This window comes from Otolemur garnettii, unplaced genomic scaffold (assembly GCF_000181295.1).
Source record: "Otolemur garnettii isolate 467f Iridium unplaced genomic scaffold, OtoGar3 scaffold00001, whole genome shotgun sequence".
Classification (NCBI taxonomy): domain Eukaryota; kingdom Metazoa; phylum Chordata; class Mammalia; order Primates; family Galagidae; genus Otolemur; species Otolemur garnettii.
In genome coordinates, this window is record NW_003852396.1 from 17633807 (window position 1) to 17655776 (window position 21970).

A 21970-nucleotide genomic window follows, 5' to 3' on the forward strand; every position below is an offset into this window, starting at 1 on the left:
TTTTGTGAACATGGGTTTTCATTTCTTTGGGGTAGATCCCTAGGAATAGAATTTGTAGGTCTTGAGATAGCTGTATATATGTGCATGTAACGTGATAATACACTGCCAAATAATTCTCCAGAGTGGGTGTGGTGGGAGGAGATGGTTACATTTCGCCTAGATTTTGAAAATAACTTGATGATTTGGAGAACAGAATTCTTGGCTGGTGCACAAAGTCGCAGAGGATCTAGTGTGATCCAGTAGATCTAGCATGAAAAGTCCTAGTGGATCTGTCAACTGATGAGATGTTAGTTGATGAGACTTGAGGCAAGAGAAAGATGGGGTAGGGTGTGGGAGAAGAATAGTTATAAATGAGGCTGAAAAGCTGGTTGAACTCAGGTTAGAAATACCAGAATTATGAGTCTGGATTTCATCATAAAGGCTGTGAAGTATTAATTGATAGGTTTTAATTACAGGAGTGAAATTATCTTTTTGTTGGGGCTTTAGAAACAAATATTATAATTACTATTACTAAATAGAACATCTTTCACATAAAATATGCATAGAAACTAGCCTTTAGTTTTATTTTTCAAAATTCTATAATTCCATGTTTACATACCCAGAACATTTCAGATACTTAAATTGACTTACTGCTAGAATCAATTTTATAAGTACTATGAGAATTGATATTATGCCACTTTTGAAATTTAACAGCTAACTTGGGATCCCTACCCTTCCTTAAATGATGTTCCCATGTATAATGTATTCTTTTATTATGGAAAAGCTTCATAATTGTCATTGTGTTCTTAAAGAGATCTAGTTGTGATACCTCTATAAATGTTTAAGAACCTTTGCTCTACACAAAAACTGAGGCTAAGAGGTCTGAAATAATTTGCAAATTTTCTAGATAGCTATAGAATTGGAACTAAAACCATATGTCTTAACTCCTAATCTATTTCTTTTTCCATGATTATCCTTTATACCACAAGTCCTTCCTGTGACCACTAATTCTAGTACCTTGGCACAATTTTTTTTTTCATAAAAGACTTTGTCTCAGGAATTGGCTACATCTAAGTCTGAAAAGTTTGATCATGACACAACAAACGAAGGTTGTTCATCTGTCATTTATCATAATTATAATCTCACTACCTCATTATATGATATTCTAATATTTACTATTTCCACAAATGTCTCATTTAATCCTTAGATCTTATATTTTAACTGAGATATTAGCTGAGGAAATATTAGAGAGGCTCAATGATATGATGAATACCCTGCAGGACTTGACTGGAGTTCAAGGTTTCTGAAATTTCTAAAATTTTCCAGGGCTATGTCATTCATATAATGTCAGGAGCTCTCCTGATCATGTAGACATTGTCTTGGTTGGTTCAGTGCTTAGAACTGCCTCTTTGTTTATATAAAATAAAGGACCTGTAATATTGTATCTCTGAGGATCCCTTTAGTTCCTCTTACCTGTGACTTTCAGATACTTATATCTAGAAATCTGAACTTACCGTAAATAAACTCAATAAATAAAAAGCTTGATTTAAGGAAAATGTAAGTTAAGGTGTTTACTTTCCTTTACAGATAATTGTATTTCCTTTCTAAAGTAATAATCATTGGTTTACTTTGAATGTTGAGGTTACCAATATACTTAAAAATGTGTTCTTGGTGTGAGTGAGCCCATGGTTGAGCTACAGAATGTTTGTCAGTCTTTTAAAATTTTATGCAAAATTTTATGTGCAGATATGTGCACTGTCCTTAAAAGCATTCATTAGATTTCCAAAGATGTCTAAGATTAAAAAGAAAAGAAAAAGAACTATGGATCTAAAATGTGACTTGACTTTTTCAGTGTTATACACATGTTAGTTTAGCAATATGTCAACTGTGGAAGGGAAAGTTCAATTATACCTGAGAAATACCACTAAATTATATGGTTCTCTCATTGCATAGAGTTCTAGCAATCTACTGTCTATGCTCCTTTGCCATAATTACATTTCACAAGCCACTTATAATCTACCCTCAGTTTTTTTTTAACTTATATAAGGTAGAAAGAAAGAGAAAAAAATTCAGATTTTGTACAGGTATTGTAATTTATGAGAAAATACAGGGTGACAAAATGAAACAGGTACAGTTGATGCTTTCTATGCCAATCTCATAAAAGGGTGTTTATATGTGATTTCTATCATTCACTATTTTCTTTTTTAAATTTCATATTAATAAGAGGGTACATACAATTAGGTAATACAATTGTTTGCATTTGTAGGGTAAAGTCCAAGTTGTAGCTGAATGCTTCACTCAGAAGGTGTGCTGTATACCCCTACATTGTACCCATTATGTGGGAGCTTACTGAGTCCCCTCCTTCTTTCCCCTCCCTGATTTTTGAATTTAATTGTGTTTTACTTTTGTGTAGACATGTGGTTGTTAATGTACAAGTTTCCAATTAGTACCAAGTACATGGGATACTTGACCTTTTTTTTGAGATAGTCTCACTCTCTTGCCCTGGGTAGAGTGTCATGGCATCATAGCTCACAGCAACCTCAAACTCTTGGGCTCTAGCAGTCCTCTTGCCTTAGCCTCCCAAGTAGCTGGGACTACAGGCATCTGCCACCAGGCCCAGCTAGTTTTTCTATTTTTAGTAGAGATTGGGATCTTAATTTTGCTCAAGCTGGTCTTGAACTCCTGAGCTCAGGTGATCCACTCACCTTAGTCTTCCAAAGTGCTAGAAACTTTTCGATTCTTGAGATACTTTACTAAGGGGAATGTTCTCCAACTCCATACAGATGGATACAAAAGATGTAAAGCCTCCATTTTTTTTATGGGTGAATAATATTTTTTTGGTATACAAATATGGCAGTTTATTAGTCCATTCCTGAGCACTTGGGTTGTTTCCACACCATGGTGATTGTGAATTAAACTGCTATTAACATTCAAGTATAAATATCCTTATGATAAAATGATTTTTGTTCTTCTGGGTAGATACCTAGTAACGAGATTGAGGGATCAAATGGAAGATATACTTTTTGCTTTTTGAGGATTCTCTATGCTTCTTTCCCAAAAGGTTGTATTAGTTTGCAATCCCTCCACGGTATATAGTGTTCCTTTCTCTCTGCTCTCACACCAGCATCTCCAGCTGTGATATGGGCTATTCTCATTGGGGTTAGGTGATATTTCAAGGTGGTTTTGATTTGCATTTCTGTGATGATTAGGGGCAATGATCATTTTTTCATGTATTTGTTGGTCATTCATCTATCTTCTTGAGAGAAGGTTCTACTATGTTCCTTGCCCAATGACTAATGGAGTTGTTTGCTCTTTTTTTGTTGATTTGCTTGAGTTCTTTGTAGATTCTAGTTATTAGCCTTTTGTCAGATTTGTAACATGCAAATATCTTCTCCTGTTATGAGAGTTGTCTGTTTCCTTTGTTTATTGTGTCTTTTGCTGTGCAGAAGCCTTTTAGCTTGATCATGTCCCATTTATTTTTGCTATTGCTCCAGTTGCCAATGGGATCTTCATAAAATCTTTCCCCAGCTGATGCCATTAAGAGTTTTTCTCATGCTTTCTCCTAGAGTTTTTATTGTTTTGTGTCTTCAATTTAATTTTTTTATCTAACATGTGTTAAGTTTTATAAGTGGTGAAAAGTGTGGGTAGTGTTCATCTTTTACATGTAGCTAACTAGTTATCCCAGAACCATTTATTAAATAGGGATTCTTTTCCCCAGTGTATCCTTTTGTTTGATTTATCAAAGATCAGGTGGTGATATGAGGCTGTTTTCTTCTCTACATTTTCTATTCTTTTCCATAGGTCTATGTCTCTATTTTTATGCCAATACCATGCTGTTTTGATCACTATAGAATTGTAGAATATCCTGAAGTCTGGTAATATGATGCCTCCGGATTTGTTTTTATTTCACAGAATTGTGTTTGCTATTTGGGGGTCTTCTTTGGTTACATAGAAAATGGAACTTGAACTATATTTTCACATTCTTCTAAGGAAGAGATTGGTAGTTTAATGGGGATTGCATTAAATATGTAGATTGCTTTGGGTAATGTAGACATTTTAACAATGTTAATTCTTCATGGCATCATGAAGTAATATCTTAAATCCTTCACCAGGACGAATAGTCGTGAGCATGGTATGTTCTCCTATTTGTTAATGTCTTCTGGCATTTCTTTTCTCAGGGTTTTATAGTTCTCTCTGTAGAGATCCTTCACATCCTTTGTTAGGTCTATTTCAAGATATTTTTTTGAAGCTATTGTGTAGGGTACTGTGTCTTTGATTTGATTTTCATATTTGAAACTACTGATTTTTGGACATTTATCTTATATTCTAAGATGTTACTTTTTTTCTTGACTACTTTCAGGAGTTTTATGGTTGAGTCCTTTGGATTTTCTAAGTATAAAAGCCTATCATTTGCAAAGAGGGAAAATTTGTCACTGCTGACCACTTTTGAATACATTTGATATCTTTCTCTTGCCTGATTGCATTGGCTAGAACTTCCTGCACTTTGTTGAATAGTAGTGGAGAAAGTGGACATCCTTGTCTGGTTGTAGGTTGGATATGGTTTAACATATGCAAATCCATAAACATTATTTACCACATAAACAGAAGCAAAAACAAAATGATCCTTTCAATTAACATAGAAAAATCATTTGACAAAAATCAGCATCCTTTTCTAATAAGAAAATAGGCACAGGTGAGACATTGCTTAAGGCATCTATGACAAACCCACAGCCAATATCATAATAAAAGGAGAAAAATTGAAAGCATTTCCACTTAGAACTGGAACCAGATAGGGATTTCTAGCATTTATGATGTCTATTACTTCTATCCAGAAAACTCTGTGTGTAAAGACTTAAGACTTTATTTGTAGTTATCTTGGGGAAATTCCAAGAAAAGACTACCTTTTACAAGTAGTTATGACTTCACTACTTTGATGATAATTATTCATGCTAATGAGATATTTGTTCTTAGAGCACATCAGAGTATCATCCCAATAAAATCTCTTGTATTCTAATAAGAAAACGTTTAAGTCAGTCTTTGCTCTGAGGAAACAACCCTGGCTTCAGTGGTGTGGTGAAGCCAGCTTCTAATCTGCTTGCAAAACTGAGTTTTAAATTATCAGAGAATTTTGCTAATATCATGTTGGCAACTTGAAATTGGTCATGGTGGGAGTGTATGAACATGGAAATCAGCAGCCTCCATTAATTGGGAATCTCAGAGCCTGGAGACTAGCTGTACAACACTGACCAATATACCACTGCCTGACTCGTATATTTCTCAGAATTGCATACTTTGCATATGTCTTATCATTAGCAATCTTAGAGAAAATTTATATAAGGCAAATATGAATAAATTTTTCCTAAAATTTCACCTTTGTAGATATACAAAGTGTTATAAACTTAAAGTGTTTATTCACATACAATTGAAACTTTGATCTTCAAAGTACCTGTGTATGTTACCTCTCATTTGGTGTCAAATTTTAAGATAATGGTAATACCACTGAAATGGAAGGCAAGAAACTTGTATTTAAATTCCATTTTTCTCACTGATTTACAATCTCGAGCAATAATTTTGCCTTCTATTCTTCAGTTTTCCTAAGTACAAAAGGAGGCAAAGCTATTGAAAAACAAATAGACAGACAATGATTCTGTCTCAGAAAGCCCAGATATTGCATCGAAAATGCTTGTTTTGATGGCTATAGATTTCAAGAACCCTTTTTTGTAAAGTTAAAGCCAGGAATATGACTCTCTCTTCTACCTGAGGGCGAGGTACCTAGAATGTTATCACTGGTACTTTAACGGTAGGGAAAGTGAAATGAATACTAAGAAGTGAGTATGTGTGCATGTGCACGAGCACATACATCCATGAAGTTCAGATACTGCTTCCCTTTTCCATAGAAATAGAAAAAAGTGCTATATGTTTTAAAGCTTTTAAGTTAGGGACCCAAAAGACTTTGAGGCATTACTTATAGTCTGTGGAGCTAAGAAATACATTTGCTTGTGTCTCATTATACATCTGTTCATTCAGAATTTTCAGGTATGTATCTGTTTATATATAATTTCTCTACATGTTTCCAATTCATATGCCTATTTAAGGATTGCTGTCTGAAGATTTTGAATGGTCTTAATGGTTTCTGTCATATTCTGAAATACCTATGACATTTTGTGTTTATGTTCTCATCTAATAGTTTTGTAGTGAGAAAAATCCATAGTTATAAAATAGGCTCAAAGGAATGGGGATAGGTGCTAATGGCCACTTTTCTGATAAATAAGTTTTTCCAGGATATTACTGGAAGCAGACAAGGATACCCATTACATCTATATATACTACAGGTAGTAAAATGAGATATCTTATATGGATATTGGTTGGAACTGCTTATGCCCTGACTTGCTCTGAAAATAAGAAAATAACTGAGAAGGGCTACTTTGGACCACTCAAGTGAATTAAAATTTGAGTACTTTGAGGAAAGTACAGAGTAGCTTGGAAAACAGAGGGTGGAGGTAAAAACTAATAAAACCTGAGAATAAGCCTGAAGGGGACTTTAGAGAATGTTTAGGACTAGCCCTGTCTGGGGTTTTCAGTTTGCTAACAACTTCATTCACCCTATAAAGTGGAGTTCACTATCTTCCAAGGAAGTCCATTCCATCTTTGGACACTTCTAATCATTATATAATAACCTATGCTAAAACAGTCTTCTTTTTATAATTTCATCACATTGGTCTTGACTGTACTCCCTGAGTAAAGCATAACCAACGCTTAATTTCTTTTTCTCTCAAGGACTGTTATCTATATAGGTAAATGCATTGATCATAAGTTATCTTATTTTCTTTTTACTGCATAAGTGTCCTCAGTTTTTAAAAATCAAATTCTAGAATTATCCAGTCAATGTCCCTAAATAAATGATAGTAGGAATAATTATATTAAACATTTGCCTCAAGATTTTTATGTAAGTACTTACTATCTGCACGGATTCATCGCCCATCCAGAGAAGCCACAGATGCCTAAAGAGTTTATGTTGCTGGGGTCTTCAACCCTCAGGGAATCTCTTAGGTATGTTTCTCATCTTTGTTCTAATCTATTTGTTCTGTCCTATATTTCTGCCTCTCTGTATAACTACTTAAAATGATAGTTTCATTTGGGCTGTCTGCTTCATTCTTGCTCCCAAATATCTGGATATCATCATTTGTTAGAACCCCATGGCCAGGAACTGCTTAGATGACTCTTCTACATCTACACCATTTCTCCTAGTTCCTTTCCTTTATTCCTGGAGGGATCAGAAACTACAATACAGGACAATTTCATTATTTTGGAGCAGAAATTTTTAATTACTGAAACGAGACAGTATTGACATTTAAATTGACCACATAATTTTTTGTTACCTAAGGGTAAACATAAAAGTCATTAGAATAAAAGGAAAGCAGATCTTGTTACAGTGCAGAAGGAGTTGTTGAAAATGGAGGAATTATTAACAAGACTGGAATCAGGCACAGAACAAGACTTTTTATGTGGTTGCAGAAAGTTTCAAGTTTGTCAGCTCTTTTCACTAAACCAGCAAGATGTCCCAGGTAAGGTCAAGTATAAGGCAGATACTCTCAGTTCTGTGCAGACTGGACAAGATCTCAGGAGCATCCAAGGGTTGACTACACTGCCCCTTCCCTAATCAGGCTGCTGTTTACAGACCTGAGCATGCTGACCTCCTCAGTCAGTGACGAACTCATCAAGCTCTGTCTATAACCACTGGGCCCTCTCCTGCCAGTGTACAGCTGAGGTGAGCAGCCACGTGACCTCCCAGTGAGCCAGGACAAAACTGAATTGATTCTTAATGAAGATTTATGGCCTGCAGATTTAAAATCGTAAATCTTGGAGAATCTTTCTTAGTTATTGCAGTCCCATCTAAAACCGTGTCTGTGGTTCTGAAACCCAACCTAAACTGTACTTACCATTTCCAGAAACTTCCATTTTCAGTTTCCAGAACTAAAAGATTATCAGTTACTTAACCAATGAAAGATGTGTCTAAGTCCACCTCCTTTCATCCTCCCCTGCACTTCAGATTGATTTGCCAAACACATCCATGAAAGATAAAGGCTGTAAAGCAGCCATTCCTAACTACAGCCACGCCCTCTCCAATAAATGGCTAACAGCTGGCCAGGTCATAAATTACACATGGTTCCTTGTGAGAAAGGGAAGGAATAAGGAACAGTTACTGAATTTGCATTTGGCCTTCAGTGCTGAACACATCCCAACAGGATCAAGACAAATGGAGTGAAAACTGTACACAAGGAAAGCAGAAATAGTGCTTAGTGGTAGGATCCTGCACGGCTCACCACTGATAGGCTATCTCCCAGAATATTTGTAAACTGAAATTCTATATCTGTAAAAGGTGTGAATTTTCCTTTAAACATGTTTGGGACTAAATAGATTTTTAAAATTATACTTGAGAACAAAGTTAGCATCTTTTCAAATAAATTACATAATAAAGATTTTAATATGGTGTTACAAAAAAAATTAATGAGATTGTCTGAGTTTCCATATGATGGCAGGATAAGTATTTCTCCTATTGCATAGGCCAGGTTAAAGAAAAAGTAGGAGACAAAATAAAGATATTTGATGATTTTTTCCATGACTCTTGCTTATCTGATCTATTGATTCAGACACATTAAATTATTTAACTAACGACATATAGACAACAGGTATCTGATCACACACAGTATAGCCCTATAACCCACCACATGTATATTTCCAGTTCAATTATAAATGGGGGAGGGATATATGAAAGGGCTGCAAGTCATCCTTGACCTCAAAGAGACAAAAAGATTAACATGGAACAATGATAAAAACCCTTACCGTGTAACCTATTGGTATTTTAGAAAAACAAAGAACCAGTGCAGAACTAGTTGTAAAAGATGTTATGGAAGCTGAAGTGGGATCTATTTTGAGCCATGAAAGTTAGACAGTATTTGGAAAAATGTTAAAAGCTGGTGTGTATGGGGACAAGTGGGAAATAACAATTGCTATCTGAGAACTAGGTTATAGTGAGAACTTGACCAAGCTATTTATATTACTTCCACAAAGGAAGCATTACATCCATTTTCTAGATGCAGAGCTGAGTTTGGGAGAGGTTAATTATCCTGTCCTCAAATCACTTTATATGTCTGTATAATGCAGTATCAATGTAGCATGTCCATATAATAAATATCAATTAACTATATAAAGCGTGAAGCACTGAAATATGCTAAAACATGGATGAACTTGAAACCGTTGTGCTAAGTGAGAGAAGGCAGACACACAATACCATATATTCTGTGACTCCAATTATTCTAAATTTCAGGATAAGCAAATCCACAGAGATAGTTATATCTCAATTAAAAATCAAAACAGAACAAAACAGACCTGTTTTCAAACAAAGCACTGGTTCTTTTCATGCTGTTAGAGAAAAAACGGTGGACTGAAGTAAAGAACAGCATGTATGCTGTTGCCATGTCCATTCAGGCATCTGAGTGTAGAAGGATGGGGTCCTGGATTCAGGGTGATGGCAGAAAGAATGAGAAGAATGGTATGAGACTGAGAGGAATCAATTTAAAGAAGATGAGAGAAATGTCAAAGGAAAAATAACAGGACTTGGTTATATATCATACTATAAAGAACAATTGGGTATCCTGATTCCAGATAAAATAAGGTGAAAAATGTAAAGTAGCTATCACATTTCCTATCATTTAATAAGTGCCCATTAATTCTCCTGCACTTTCTCCTCCAATGACTGTCCTACTTATTTCCATCTTAGGGGTCTCAGATTTGTCATAGAATACACTGGCCAATCAGGAACCACCCTTTGGTTCTCACCTCAGTTCCCTGCATTCTGAGAATTTGACTTCCCTTTCAAATTTCTTAAAGATATCTAATTCTGTATCATAGTTCATCAGAGTTCATGTGGTGAATTAACTAAAGTTGATGGAGTAAGATTATAATAACATTTGTTTTTATGGAGTAACTACTATGTGCTGAACTCAATACATATTTTACCTATTTTATATTTATGAGTATTTTTTTTTTTTTTTGAGACAGAGCCTCAAGCTGTCTCCCTGGGTAGAGTGCTGTGGCATAGCTCACAGCAACCTCCAACTCCTGGGCTCAAGTGAGTCTCCCTGCCTCCACCTCCCAAGTTGCTGGGACCGCAGGCAACTGCCACAACGCCTGGCTATTTTTTTTCGGTTGCAGCCATCATTGTTGTTTGGCGGGCCCAGGCTGGATTCCAACCCGCCACCTTAGGTGTATGTGGTTGGCGCCTTAGCCACTTGAGCCATAGGTGCCGAGCCTATGAGTATGTTTTGAAGTAAGTATTATTATTCTCATTTTTAAATGGGGAAACCAAAACACAAAGAGATTAAGTAGTGTGCTCAGGGACGTGATACTAGTAAGTGGAAAGGGTAGGCTATAACCCCAAGTCTTTTTATCTCTAAAGCCTGTGCTATAATTCTACCTTGTAAATATATAAATTTGTAGTCAGATCAAACTACATTCTGAATCTAGTTTGACCCCTTTCTATTGATGTAAATTTTGCTAAGTCTCTTTCCTTCTCTCACCTGTAAAATGGTAACAAATACATTTTCATAGGACATTTTCAGATAACTACATTATTTCGCAGAAAATTATTTAATACCTCTGAGCCCACAAAGCTCAGGATAATATGAAAATGATAATAGTTATCTCAAATATACTGTATTAGTTTACTGCTATATGTGAAGCTCTTAGTGGATACATAAGAAGTACTCAGTATGTGTTGAACTGTTGCTGGAATGTCTGCCTACCCCCAGTGATAATTTACTTCTGCTGTATCCATGCATGGGAAAAAACACCTATGAAAATAAATATGTACACATCTTCCTGAGTCATTTTTGACATATGAGGTATATCTTTGAAAGAGAAAAGCTAGAAAGCCTCTTTGAAACAATTTGCTATTATATTTCTAAGGTTCACTGAAACACTATTGATAGAACTATTTTTATGCCCTGAAAACTAGTGATGGGATGAGGCTTTTTTTGGCATGAATTTATAAGGCGGCATGTAAGTACATTTCTTAGCTTAGTCAGGTTTTTCTTCCTTGAGAAGAAAAGATTGAAATTTTTCTTGGTAGCTACTTAGTCACAGCCATTCTGACCCCAAGATTTTTTTAAAACTAAGTTTATGATTGTGAATAGTTTTAGATAAATATACCAGTGATTTTTGAAGGAAGAGTTTTGTAGTATGCATTTTGTTAAACCAATTCAACCCTTTTTGTGAATTTTGAGTACCTGAATTATTCATGATGCCTTGTCTGCTAGGGTGAACCAAACTTTAATTCCTTAGGGTCTGAACCATTGGCAGTCCTGCCTGCATTATGCTGTTTAGTTTCCTGCTAACCTTTATTTCTTTATAACTTATTAAAATATAATTTATATACCAAAAGTATATCTATTGTGAGTATATGATTCAATTTTTTGTTTTACTTTTTGCTAATTATCATAAAGATGACATTTGGCAGATGTTTCTATGAATTTTATCATGTTACGACTACCATATGTAAGATATACAAAATTTGACAATTAAGTTCATGAACATGCCACCTTACAGTTAATGTTGGCAGCACCATATAAACAACTCGGTAAGGTTTCTTAACCTTGGTATTTCAGTATCTCACAGCTGTGTTCATGTTGATAAGTGGCACTGTCTTGCTGAGTGGCATTCACTACTGTTATTGCATGTATTTGCATGCTGTCATGAGAATGTTGGAGCTTGAATTAGAGCAACAAACAGGTATTAAATTTCTTGTTAAACTTAACTAGAGTGGAAGCAATCAGGGTCATGTTAGTCCAAGGTTATGGGGCAAATGTCATGAAAAAAATAGCAGCCTAAAAATGGATTAAATGTTTTTCTGTTGGGAGAGAAAGCCTTACTGACAAAGAAAGGTCAAGGTTGCCAATAATGAGCTAAATTGATGAAAACATTGCAAAAATTCATCAAATTGTGCACCAAAATCATCAGCTGACTGTGAGAAGCATAGCAGACAAGTAAACATCAATAGAGAGACAGGAAAAGATGTCCTGAAGATTAACTGAAAGATCTTGGCATGAGAAAGTTGTGTGCAAAAATGGTCCCGAAGGAGCTCACCGATGAACAAAAGCAAAGAAGAGTTGAAGTTTCCCATGTCCTTTTGGAGAAGTAAGACAATGTTTTGGGCTCTGTTCTCACTGGGGATGAAATATAATTGTCAAAGTGCACAATGGAAGTCAGCCAATTCTCCACAACTAAAAAAGTTCCATCAGTCAAAATAAAAGAGTCAGAACAATATTGCTAACCTTTTTGCTATCATGGGAATTGTTCATTATGAATTTATACCAACTGGGCATTTAACCACATCTATTATTTGGAAATGCTGAAGAGGCAGTGTGAAAAAGTTGAACAAAAATGACCCGAACGTTTTGCCAACAGCTCATGGCTCTTGCATCAGGACAATGCACTAGTTCACATGTCACTGTCTTGAGAGGAAGTTTTTAGTCCATAAACAAATAACTATATTGGAACACCCTTTCTACTTACCTGATCTGGTACCTGGTGACTTTTTACTTTACCCTAAGATACAGTAAATATTGAAAGGACACTTTGATGACATTCAGGATATTAGGGGAAATATGATGACAGTTTTTATGGCCATTCCGGAAAGTGAGTTCCAAAACTGCATTAAAGGGCAGACTAGGCACTGGCATTAGGGGGTAGCTTCCCAAGGGAAGTACTTTGAAGGTGACCATGATGATATTCAGTGATAAGTTATGTAATAGTACTTTTTCTAGGTGAGTTTGTGAACTTAATTGTCAGAACTCATAGGACAGTTATATCACACCAAATGCTCTCTTGTGCTAACCTCTTTTAATCACTTTCTCCATTTATGTCTCATCTATAGCAACTGCTGGCCTCTTCTCCATTGCTATAGTTTTGTCTTTTAAAAATATATTTAATGGAATAGTACCATATATAATCTTTTGAGGCTAGTTTCTTTCACTCAGTATAATGCCTTAGAGATACATTCAAGTTGTTGTGTGTATCTTGGTTCTTTTATTTTTCCAAGGAGCATTCCATTTAATACACCATAGTTTGTGTATCTATTTAGCCATGGAAGGCCATTTGAGTTGTTTCCAGTTTGTACATCAGCTAGGAATAAATTCCCTCTATTAATGCTTACCTGAGAATGACTCTATTTTTTCCTAATTTCCCTGGAGAAGTATTAGTGACAGGTTTTGTTTTTGTTTTTTATAAATTTAAGCACTTTGATAGATTATTCCATTTCTGTGTAGCCTTCATTCTTTCTGATGAAAAGTTACTTGTTAATCATGTTGTTGTTTCCTTGTATACAATAAGTCATACTATTTTTTTTATCTTGCTGTTTTCATGATTTTCTCTTTTTCTTTCAACAGTTTTTCTATGATGTATAATATTAGATGCATTTGTGTTTTTTCTGTTCTGGTTTTATTGAGTAGATCTAGTAGAATTTAATTTACTCTGGTTTTATTGAGTGTCATGGAGGGGTATGTTCCTCCTACCTATTTCTCTCTTTTTTCACCTTGTGGGACCATTACATGTGTGTTGGTATGTTTGATGTCTCAAATTTCTCCAAAGTCCTATTCATTTTTCTTCATTATTTTTTCTCTGTTGTTCAAATTCGATCATTTCTATTAAGGCAATCTTCAAGTTCACCAATATTTTCTTCTTACATTTTAGAATTTCTGTTGAATCTCTCCAGTAAGTTTAAAAAATTTTAGTCATTAAATTTTAAACTTTATAATTCCCACTTGAATTATTTGTAAGTGCTTTATTTTATTGAAATTCTTTATTATACTCATACTTTAATTTTTTTAAACATGGTTCTTAATTCTTGGAACATATTTGTAATAGCTGCTCTAGGTCTTTATTTGTCAAGTCTGACTTGAGCACAGCGGATAGTTCTTTGTGTTTCTCATTGTTTTGGAATTTGGGCATTTTGGATAATATATTGTAACATATAGATTCTATCTCCTACCTTGATAGTTGTTGCTGGTGTTTTTGTTTGTTTGTAATTTGCCTACATCAAATCTATTTAATCTCTTTCCCTTGCAGTATACAGTCTAATAACCCCCCTCAAGTTTTAATTCTTATTTTTGTTTGAAAACCTAGTTTTCTGGGGTCATCTCCATGTCAGCCTAGTTTAGTTGTCAGCCAATATTTGGTCAGATTTTGTGCATAAATATCTTAAGTCAGTACTTAGCCTTTTATGATCTCTCCTAAGCAGTTATAAAGCTTCCTATTCTGCAAGGGTTGTGTGAATAACTTATCAAGGTCCTTTATGGCTCATTTTCTGGATCTCCATATTTAACTTCTAACTAGTCAGCTGATGTTTTGGTTAGCAGAGGCCTTGGCTCACAGAAATTTGCTTGCCACAGAAATTATGACTGCTAATAATCCACTGGGCATGGATTTTGTGTGTGTGTGTGTGTTCCATTCCAAATCAAGTGAGTCTTCTTTGGCAACACAGCTACTGGTCCTGACTTTTACCCGTCTAATAGAACTGGCAAACTTATTGTGCTTGGTGGATTGGAGATGAGAGAGAGCATGCCCAGGCAATGATACTGATTTTCACTGTCTTACCTGTGTTGAGTATATTTTTATGAATAAACATTTCTTAATTTGTTGTATTCCTTCAGTTAACTTTAAGAGTCTTAAAATTATTATTTTTAGTAATTTTATCACCTCTTTTCATGAAGAGGACTTGCTGAATTTCTCACTTCACCATTTCAGATGTCTCACTCTCATTTTTAACTTTTAAAATTTTATTATTTTATTGCAATTATTTCTAAGTTGGACATTTTTCCACCTAGTTTTTAAAATTAACATTTGATTTATTAATGTTTATTGTCCATGCAGAATTTTATAGATTATAGCTCCTATCATGGGGATCTGCAGATGTTACTGATGTTGTGAACATGTGCCTCTTTTCTCTATTAGCAACCTTTCCCAAGTCAAATTTGCAGATGTAAATTTCTTAAGTTTATTTTTAGTCAAGAATAATTTTATTATTTACAAATATTTTACCAATCATCAGTTTTATTTCATGGGCAGTTTTAGTAACACTCAATATTACCATTCTATAGTTTGTTTTTGACTGAGACAGATACTATAATATCCAATTTAGCTGTTTTCATATAAATGGCCTTCTTGGAATGTTGGTTATTTCTACCAGTAATATTCAAAGCAACATCAAGACATCTATGGGTTTGAACTATCCCACATTAATATGGAAGTATTCCTAAAGGGGAATACATTGGGACATACTTTATTTACTTATTATAAACATATGCTGATTTAATTGAAAAATGTATATTCTTAACCTACTTCTTAAAATGATTATTGATTAAAGTGTTCTAAAGGAATTTAAATAATGACATATATAGTGAATCTTATCTTAGAACCCAAGCCTAAGAGCATGCCAAACATGGCTTAAAATTGGGATGCTAAGATTTTAGTTGACAGAGATACTGCTTTGGATTTTAATACACATAAGTGTCTGAGCAGGAAGCTTTCATTATATGTTAGGATGTGACAGTAATCCTGGAATTATAACATGAATGTACTACTACCTATCTATGCTCTGTTTTAAATTAATCACTTTATGCTTCCTCATAAAGAGATATTTAAGTGTTTAATAAAGGTGAATGGGGTCTTTATATGACTTTGCATTTGGAGGAACAGAGAAATAATTTCTCCATTTCTATGCATGTATCCATTCATCTATTTCACATACTTGTACTAAGCATTCTTTAAATATATACTTATCAGACATGGGTTAAAACCTGCTGTATCCAATTTGGTAGCCACTAACTATACGTCTGAATTGAGATGTTACATACTGTAAAATATGCAACATCTTTCAAAGACTTAGTACTAAAATGCAAATGTAAAATATCTCATTAATAATTTTTTTTTGAGACAGAATTTCCCTTTGTCACCCTAGGTAGAGTGCTGTGTTGTCACAGCTCACAGCAATCTCAAACACTTGGGCTTTAGTGATTCTCCTGCCCCAGCCTCCCAAGTAGCTGGGACTACAGTTGCCCACCACAACGCCTGTCTAGTTTTCTGTTGCAGAAACCCAGCTGGCCCAGGCTGGCTTTGAACCTGCCAGCCTTGGAGTATGTGGCCCATACTGTAACCACTGTGCTACGGGCACTGAGCCATCTCATTAATAATTTTTATATGATTACATATAATCTCTTAGACTCTAGATATGTAGATTTCAACTCACGAACAACTTGATGATTACATACAAAAATAACAATATTTTATGTATATAATATATTGGGTTAAGTAAAATATATTATTACAATTAAGTTTACATTTTCCTTTTTCTTTTTAATGTGACAATTAGAAAACAAAAAGTTATATATGGCTTATAATTATGGTTCTATTTGACAGTACAGGAGACAACAGAAGTAACACATGTTCAAATAGTCTATGGTGTGGTTACTTGGAAAGTCTCAAAAAATTCACAGGCTAATGCTTAGACACACCAAAGAAAAAATGTTAGTGATTAGCTAAATGGGAAAGAACATAGGCTTTGGTATTACACTGATATGGATTTAAATCTCTTTTTTGTAACATATTCAGTATTTGATCTAAATCAAGTGACTTAAACAGTAGGCCTCAGTTTTCCATGTCTTTAATATTGGGAAGTGATGTTACAATACTTCCCTTATAAGTCTATGTGAAGATATAATGAACTAATTTTGGGGATGAATTTTTCTAAGAGTGTCACTAGCACATAGGTAATGCTTAATAAATAATAGTTATCATGACAACGAAGTGAATTGTGTTGATTTTGATGATGAGAGCACTTGGCTATAAGTATGTGCAAGATGTTTTGAGGACAAAGGTGAAGAACACCTAGCTTAAATAGGTAGATCGTTGGAAGTGATGTCTTGGATGCATTTTAAAGGATAATTAACATCCAACCAAGAAGCCAGACAGTGGAGAAAAAAGTATGAGTGGCAATGGGGAAAGTTTTTACAAAAATGCATGGAGTCATGAGAAAATCTCACCTTTTCTGCTTTTACAGTGTGATATTCTAAATTAGCAATGGGCAAAGTGATGTGGAAAATAGCAAATGCCACTAGAAATTTCAGTACAAAACAAGTTATGCTACTAAAATAAGTGTATGTATGCATAAAATATCAGAAGACTTCCTAAATATCTAAATTTATTATGTAGTTCTTCAAGTCATACCCTGCCTAAGAGGCAGACTTCCAAAATCAGGTAGAAAGATCATAATGAATAGATTTCATCAAGTAAGAAAGTGCATCTCTAGAAAGAAAGAGCAGGTAGAGTAGTAATTTTGTTAAAGACAATTAAAAGAGTTAAAAAAAAACTAAACAGGAATGAAGATGCTATTTTAAAATTGGCTTTTGCACTATTTTCTGCAGTCCAAATTGCATCTTGGTGTATCTGTTGCCAGAAAGCAAGCCGAACTGAAAGTACAAATGCTCACGATTTAAAATCACCCATTGGAAATGAAAGAAAAAGCAGACAAAATAATGACAACACTTTAATACTTATTGATAAGTACTATTTGGAGGATGTTTTAATAAGCAAATGTTTATTTTAGTTGCTTAGAATATTCTCTTGGACTCCAGATACGTAAATTTCAACCCACATTCGCCAGTTGCCATAACAACTTGATGCATTTGTTCTCTTGTGTCATTTTTTATCATATCAGTTATTTTTTTAAACTTTGGTTGCTATGATAACACAGTATAGTTGTTAAATTTATTCTATTCACATTTTGTTCTACTGGAAAACTAGTAATTTGCTTTTATTTTTCTCCAGAGAAGCTCATATCACAGAAATGTAATAAAATAGTGGGCTAAATTCTAATGATGTGTAAGTTATATTAAAATTTTAATTATGTATATTAATTTATTCCCAAATAGTATTACCTCTGTGACACAGAAGATGGCTAGTGATTCTCTAATTTCACTCAGAAGGAAGTTACCGACCTTTACTGTATCAAATGAAGAAAATGAGTAATTTGAGTTACAGTTACATTTCCAAGTATAACTTCAACCAACCTCCCTAGGAGAAAACTGGTTGGCGATGTCAGGGAATATGCACACCAAAAGCCACCATCACTGGTTCCCTTATTAACTACCTTGCTTCAATAAAAAATGGAAGCTCATTTATTACAATGAATGAAACCTTGATTCAGTAGAAATCCCTAATCTAGGCTCAGTGCCTGTAGCTCAGCGGCCAGGGTGGCCAGCCATATACACCTTGGCTGGCGGGTTCGAATCTGGTCCAGGGCAGCTAAAACAATGACAACTGTGACAAAAAATAGCCAGGCATTCTGGCAAGCATCTGTGGTTCCAGCTACTGGGAGGCTGAGGCAAAAGAATCACTTAAGCCCAAGAGTTTGAGGTTGCTGTGAGCTGTGATGTCACAGCACTCTACCGAGAGCGACATAGTGAGACTCTGTCTCAAAAAAAAAAAAAAAAAGAAAAGTCAATCTTTTATTTAATTAATTAATTAATTAATTAATTTTTTTGAGACAAAATCTCACTTTGACAGAATCTCACTATGTTGCCTTCGGTAGAAGGCCATGGCGTCATAGCTCACAACAACCTCAAATTCTTGGGGGTTAAGTGATTCTCTTTCCTCAGCCTTCCAAGTAGCTGGGACTACAGGCTCCTGCCACAATGCCCAGCTATTTTTTGGTTGCAGTTGTCATTGTTGTTTAGCGGGCCCCGGGCTGTGCTTGAGCCAGCCAGCCTCGGTGCATGTTGCTGGTACCATAACCACTATGCTACAGGCACCAGGCCAAAAAATCAATTTTTTATTTTTAAAAAAAGATTTGTCTAAAATTAAATATTGGTAGAATATAGGACTATACAAGAAATTGTTTTTATTTCTTCAGCTTACTCCTACTATTTTCTCTATTTTGGTAGCTTTTAATAGTACTTTCATATCAATTAATTACATCATTTAAAGCCAATGATGCTCTGATCTTTTCCAACTCTAAAAATAAATGTAATTTGGACAAGCTGTGTTGAGATGTATGCCAGGGTCTAAGGGGAAATGGCAAGGGACTAGGGTCAAACAAACTTGGTTAGATTCTAATAATTACTAGCTGTATAACCCCTGGAAATTATTTATCTGCTGATTCTTAGTTGTCAGATATATAGTAGAAATGAAAACAATTAACCTATGGGTTTTTTGGTAGGGATAAAATGAGATAATGTATTTTAAAAAATGTAATATAGTGCCCAGAACATAATAGATGCTTGAAATATCTTAATTTCCTCTTTTTTTTTAAATTTTTTTTCTATTTCCTTCCACTGAGAGTTAGTGAGAAGCCAGAAAACAGTGGAGTTCCACCTAAGGAAATGAGCTTAAACCTAGGGCAGTCTCTTCTCTCATCTAGTAACCTAATATTCAGAGATAATGGAATCATGGCTAATTCGGACCAAAGTTGCTATCTGTAATGCCTAAGCCTGCCCTGTACAGTAAATGGGGTACAGGAGCAGGAAACCATCCTATTCAGTGTTGTGTTTCTGCGAGTGTATTTGTGTTAGAACATGAACCTAACCACAGCTGAGGTTTCATGTAATAAGACAAATCAATCCTCTTGGCAAAGGCTTCCTTGTGAGATCTGGAGTCAACTTTTGACTCTGTGTCGGGACCTTGGAAAAGCCACTTAACTTTCCTGAACTTCGGCTTCCCATGAAGATGTAAGATATTAATCAAAACATGTGAATTGAACACCTATAGATAACATCTACTTTGGAGTTTGTTAGTATTAGAGATAATAAATGTAACATATTTTCAACAAATGTTTGTTATTAATACTAGATTGTTGCCAAAGTTGTTAATTAACGATGGTGTTGATTGGCTAGTCGGAATTTTAGAGCCCTACCTAAGTTGCCTGGGAATCAGGGCAGACTTCTGTTCTAGCAGGAAAGCATAGAGGGATTTAAGAGAATATGCTGAGTGACCAGAGCTGATTCCCGGCACACTGGACTTTTTACTTCAGACAGTAAGTTAAATGCTTGCTATTCTCAGCCATGAGTAAATATGAGAATGCTAATATTCTGCTAAGCTTAACAAAGACTGGCTCAGGAAATGAGAATGTTATGCTTCCAGATTGAAGAAACAAGCATCTTCACTTTAAGGGGTTTGGAGAGGTTGGAACTGACAAAGTCACTGTGATCCTATTCTTTCTGAGTGCCTAAAGCACTCTCAAATAATAAGCCAGAGCATTCAGGGAGATGCATAGACTCTGTCAGGCCACTAGGGTGTCATTTAGAACTTCTCTGCCGGAACAATGGAGTCATATAAATTTCAACCCACATTCTCTAGTTGCCATGGTAACTTGATGCACTTGCTTTGAAGCGTCTTTTGTGTCTCCTTCCCCCCTTTTCTTTCTTTTTGTTTTTAATCACTGGGATTTTTACTTTGCCAGTAATTTCCTAAATGTTGTTTTTTTGTGGCTTCTTACCCTCTCATGTCCTAGCTAACTTTCTGAGTATGTTGCTGACAGTGATTTCCACCTAAGAATGCTGAACATGTGGGTTTACAGGGGATTACCTATAAATCAGCCCCCTCTTTGCCTCCAATCCCCCTCCCTATGCTCACCCACACAGGCAGATAATTATGTTAGAAAACTGATACATTTCTAAAGCCTATTAATGCTTAAAAAAATTATGTTTTAAATAAAAATTATAAAGCAGTTCAATTCTAGAATAACTAACTAACTGATTTAGTATTTCCTTAGCAATTGCACACTGTTGGGCTGAATAAAAAGTATAATTCTCAATGCATTCTTTTTCTCTGCCTGGTTATTTAAAAATGCTCAGATTGTGAAGAGAAGTGTATTTTAGTCCAAAGAGCACAAGGCCAACTTGGTTTTGCATTCAGGCTCCATCATCTTTTAAGGTATGCAATTTTGGATGAATTGCTTAAAACGCTCTAAGCCTTGCATTAAAATGAGGTTATAATTCCCTTTAAAGATATTTGTGAAGAATAAATTGGGATAATATTGATAGAGTGCCTGATTGAATCAGGTGCTGGAGGAAGGGTCCATTTAGCTGGGTCTGGTGGGGTATACTTAAGCCCCCCAAAGGGGCTTTTCCCCATGCTGGGTTGCCACACCAAATGAAAGGTTACAGAGCCAGTGTTACAGCTCTTTTAGAATTTGTCTAGCAGGTTTTCTGGTCTGTACTGGAACCCCCCACCCCCGAAAAAAGAAAGGTTACAGAGCCAAAGATGAAAGATTATTCTGAGGCTCGCGCGATGGAAGGAAAATGGAGGCCTAGTTTGTGCAACTAAAATGGCTTATTCCACTTAGTTGCACAAACCTGTATCCATTGGGTACAGGTGAGGTGAGATCTCCAACAAGGAAAGAAATCCACAAGTGGGTAATGGCGGAGGGGGGATTCAAAGGGCTAAAGAGACAAAGATTGGTCCTTCTACCACTTCTTGGGAGGGACAGGCACTCGATAATTCCTGGGTAGGTTTGTTTTACCTGGGAGATCAGTCTTACCTGGGCGGGGCAGGTCTATTTGGGTAAGTACACCCGATTCTATCAGTACCTAGAATAAATAGGAACCACAATCGGTCCTAGGACATTATAAATGAGTATTGAGTTCTTTACAGCTAACCAACTAACAGAATGCATTCAAAAAATAAAATGTTTATTTCTCACTCATTAGATGAATGTGTACTTTCTTCATTACTACACACATGCTACATCACAAAGGTGAGGTAAATACGAAGATACAAAAGCAGAATGGTATACAGTCTTCTTGCCTATATGCTCATAACATAGAGAACTGACATTGACAGGCGAAATTCCTAGAAACCTCTAAGATGATCTGTTATAGTCAGTTAAGAGCTTTTACATGGGACCAAACCTGGTTAAAAGCATTAAGCTACTAGTTGGGAT

The 21970-nt window shown here is 35.3% G+C and overlaps 1 protein-coding gene and 1 non-coding gene across 2 annotated transcripts in view; both read left to right on the forward strand.

Moving 5' to 3' along the window:
• Positions 1 to 21970, forward strand: part of DLG2 (discs large MAGUK scaffold protein 2) — a 2018366-nt gene that overhangs the window by 396960 nt on the left and 1599436 nt on the right. The window lies entirely within an intron of this gene.
• Positions 21198 to 21259, forward strand: LOC111724564. The gene has a single exon (XR_002772842.1). It is a non-coding gene; the product is annotated as a U7 small nuclear RNA (small nuclear RNA).